The sequence below is a fragment of the Diabrotica undecimpunctata genome, chromosome 5 (assembly GCF_040954645.1).
Source record: "Diabrotica undecimpunctata isolate CICGRU chromosome 5, icDiaUnde3, whole genome shotgun sequence".
NCBI classification, from domain to species: Eukaryota; Metazoa; Arthropoda; class Insecta; order Coleoptera; family Chrysomelidae; genus Diabrotica; species Diabrotica undecimpunctata.
In genome coordinates this window covers 124,679,960-124,684,744 of record NC_092807.1, presented here as the reverse complement: position 1 = coordinate 124,684,744, position 4,785 = coordinate 124,679,960, and positions in this window count along the sequence as shown.

Below are 4,785 nucleotides of genomic sequence, written 5' to 3'. Positions count from 1 at the left end.
CTACAGTTTTGGTTTTGAATAATATTCATATTAATTTTAAGAAATATTTTTAATCGCCAACTAATTTGTAATAATTTGTCGTTTTAATAAAACTTTCGATAACACATGTTTCGATTGGTGTTTAGCCCCTATTCGTTGATACTGAATACTACGATATTCAAGGATTATGTGAGCCGTAAGTAGTGCAGAAAAAATAAATTGATCACTAAGTTGTTTATATATCATATAGTTGCTATGATTAATACAATATTTATTGCATTGTAACAAAAGTTTTAGAGTTTCTAGAATGAAGGTATTAATCCTGACTAGCAGTCTCTGTTAGAATAATTTGGGCATAGTAGTATTATAGATCAGGGCAGATCTGTAAAAACGACTACATTTGGATGTAAGAGGTGGTACTATGATTTTTACAGAAAATGTAACTCAAATACGTAGAGAATATTAATAAAAAAATTAAAATATTTAAACGTTATTAAAAACATCGTTTTTTTTTCTACTTTTCTTGCTTATAACTTTGAAACAATTCATTTTGGAGGAAAGTCGTAATAAAATAAAATAGCAAAAATTTTATTTTGTATAAGAAACGGCTAGTTAAAATTGTTTTAATTTATGCAAAATAGCAATAAATACAAAAAAGGGGGGAAACAAGCCTTTTCTTATTCAATGTTTTTTAACACTTAGGATCGTCATAATTCGCTTAGAAAATCTTTTTTAATATAACTAGTGGTTTTGCCGGGATCCAATCAATTGACATTTATAGTCACTCCACTCAATATTTTTTGTCCTTCTCCTATTTAAGGCTAGGACGACAAGAAAATTATATTTTCATCTGTTGTAGAACTTTCATGCTGACTAAAATAACGATGAAGTTTATAAAGAATACGGAGAAAAAGATAGAGAAGTGGAAAAACCAATAACACAACAAAATAATAAAGAATGGGAAAGAACCTGCTTAAATATTGAAATATACATAGGAGGTACAACAACTTCGGAGTCATGGAAATACTGAGAGGATTGAAACAAATCTTAAAAGAAAAAATTAAATTGGGAAATATACAGGACAAAGAATGGGAGGAATATTACAAGGAACTGTTAACAGAACAAAGACCACAATTTATTGGAAAAGAAAACAGGCGAAGATGAAGCAGATCCCCATAACCAGAAATATAAATAACAAATAGGGAAATGAGAAAGGCCATAAAAGCAATCAAAAATAAGAAAGCACCGGGACCTGGAGGCATCGCATCTGAGCTTATAAAGTACGGCTCAAAAAAAATTACACCGAATAATAAAATAGATATTTCAGAAAGCCATAAATGGAGAACAGCTTCCAAAGGAATGGACGGGGGCGTATATAACATCTATATTTAAGAAAGGAGATAGAAAACGATGCGAAACAAACAAAAGACCAAGAAGACTTTAGTTACGTGATGAAGAAACTACAAGAAGAATATACCAAGGCTGACCTAGATATTAACCTCGCGAAAACAGAGTACCTATCTACAAGTGAAGAAGATATATGAGATCTACAGATTGATGACAACGTAACAATCAAAGGAAAGGATAAATTCAAATACTTGGAGATAATAATCACGAAAAAGGCAACAACGGCATACTCAGTATGGTGGGCTAGACACTTAAATATGAAAACAAAAATACAGATTTATACAAGATTAGTGCAAAGTATTATGATATATGAGGCTGAAAATTGGATTATAAACAAGAAAAACAGCAGTAAGATAGTAGCGACCGAGATGAAATGCCTGCGAAGATGCTGCAGAGTAACAAGAATGGATAGGAGAAGTAATGACGAAATAAAACAAAGAACGTCAGTAGAAACAGACATACTAAGATTTATAGAACAAAAAATACTAAAGTGGTATGGACATGTAAGAAGAACTAGCGACAGCAGATGGATAAAGAGAATAACCGAATGGAGTTTCACAGGAAAGAGGAAAAGAGGACGACCCCGAAAATCCTGAAGGAACAAAGTAGACGACGCCATGAGTAAGAGAGGCCTAAACGGTGGAGAATGGGACAACAGAGAGAGATGAAAACGGTTGAGCGAGGGAAGGCAGTGAATACTGTAGAATCTCTGAATATATATAAAGATGGGAACAAATAAAAAACACTTAAAAATTAAATAAAATATAAAATAAGAAAGGTTAAAAAACAATGGATGAAGGAGAAATGCCAGGAGATTCAACAAACATGACACATCAAATCTACTTAAGAGACTCAAAAACTCCATGCTGCTAAGGACAGAAAAACTTTTTGATATGTGGTCGTCAGTCTCCGTTTATAAGGATAGCGTAGGAAGAAGTTAATATTGATATTGAATATACGTTATTGAATATCATTAATGATTACTTATTTTATGTCATATTTCGATTGATTTATTTTTATATTCAATTTTTATACATCTGAGTCTGGGAACATATCTCAATCTAAAAGCAGCATTTATTAGGTGTGTCAGCTTAACTATGGCTTTACTTGGTAGATTTTTTAATAGTTCACCTGTCATGAGATCATTTTCCAACTTAGAAGGAGAATGAATAATTGGTCTCTTCATTCTTTTTGTTGCCTTCCATAACGAATAATCTGTGTTCTAGTCAGCTGTTGAATTACTTAAAAAATAATTAATTGTTGAATTTTTTATATTTTGTATCTCCCTTTTTAGTTTTTGTGTAGCATTATTTAGAATAGTTTTGTCTCGAGCTCTGTATTGCTGCAATTTTTTCTTAACTTCCTTTTTTCTACTATGAGTTCTCCGATTTCTTTTGGATAGTTGTTCCCTTTTGTTCTAGAAATTATTGTAAGAGCATTTTCCCAAGCTGCCTGTTGGATATTTTTTATAAAACTTCTAATTCGTCATTAAGTTGTCTCGTGTTTCTCAATGGCACAGCAAGATTAATTTTGTGTTCAAGGTTTATTTTGAAGCTCTCCCAGTCAGTTTTTTTATTAGTCAATATTGGATTGAACTCTTTTTTAACCACTGTATTACTCATAGTTAAAATTATCGGTGAGTGATCAGAGTTCATGTCCCAGCAGTCATTGATATCCAGATAGTTAGTTAAGATATAATATTGATAGCCTCAAACAAGAATCAGTACAATTCCTCTACAAACTTAGACTAGCCTCAAAACTAACTCACTTAACTCGAAGAGAAACAGCCGAAAAAGAATATCAAGATATAAAAAATTGCATTCATCAGGCGGCCAAAGAGGCATTGGGGTACGAAGAAGCTGACAAAAGAAAAAATCCTGAGTGGTGGAACGAAGAAGTAGGAAAATTAATTAAAGACAAAAAAAAAGCTTATCAAACATGGCTATCCACGAAAGACTCAGAAGACCGCAGAATTTACAGCAGACTCAACAGGGAAGCAAAGAAGGAAGTCACTAAAAGAAAAAACGAAATGTGGGAAGAGAAATGCGAAGAGATGGACCGATGCTTAGGAGGAACCAAAGTGACACAAGCTTGGAAATTCATAAAAAGTATTAGAAAAGAAAGAAAATATGAGGGAAATATAAACCTGATTCAAAATAAAAAGTGGGAAAAATATTACGAAACGCTATTAACAGAAAGTAGGCACGAATTTATGGAAAGACCTGACCATATTTCAATGATAGAAAACTCAGAGGTGCATAAGATAAACAAAGAAGAACTGAAAAAAGAATTGAAACAAATGAAAAATGGAAAAGCACCCGGGCCTGGAGACATTCCCATCGAGTTGGTGAAACATGGACCGGATGCTCTTTTGGAAAGCATAGTGAATATTTTTAATAAATGCTTAATTGAAGGCCAAACGATTCCAGACGATTGGAATTTGGCCCACATTAGCCCCATTTATAAAAAGGGAGACAGAAAAGAATGCGGAAATTATAGAGGCATTAGCGTAACTAGCTCGCTAGGAAGGTTATATGGCCGTATATTGAAAAGAAGAATAGAAGAGGAGTATAAAGAAATTGAAGAACAAAGCGGCTTCAGAGCAGGAAGATCGTGCGTGGACAACACATTTACCCTTCAACAAGTAATTGAAAAACGAACAGCTCGAAACCTCCCTACGCATCTGGTATTTATAGATCTGGAGAAGGCTTATGATACAGTTCCTTTAAAACTCTTATTTAGTGTCTTGACGAAAACGGACCTTAGTAAAACATATCTAAAAGCAATACTGAACATCTATAAATGTCCTCAAAGCACTGTAAAAACAGGAAATACTTTCTCAAGGGTATTTACAGTAACGAAAGGCTTGAGACAAGGATGTTGTCTTTCCCCCACCCTATTCAAAATATATATCGAAGAAGCACTGCACCAGTGGAGACAAAAATGTGCGGGAATGGGGTTGAAGCTTAACAACCATTATCTGACAACGCTGTTCTTTGCAGATGATCAAGTACTAATTGCAAGCTGTGAAGAAGATGCAGATTATATGCTTAGAAAGCTCAAAGATGAATACGAAAAATGGGGGATGAGTATGAATATGTCTAAAACAGAATATATGCGAATAGGCAGTGAAGACGAAGACCCAGATTTGGAAATTAGACAAATGAAAAGGTGCTACGAATACAAATATTTGGGAAGTATTATCTGCAGTAAAGGAACAACGGAACGAGATATAGACTATAGAGTGCAACAAGGCAGGAAGAGTGTTCAAATTCTGAATTCCATACTTTGGTCCAACAAAGCTACTATGAGAACTAAAATGACTATCTACAAAGTAATTGTAGAGCCCATTCTTACATATGGAGCAGAATGTTGGCAAATGACAGTAAAAGGAAAGAA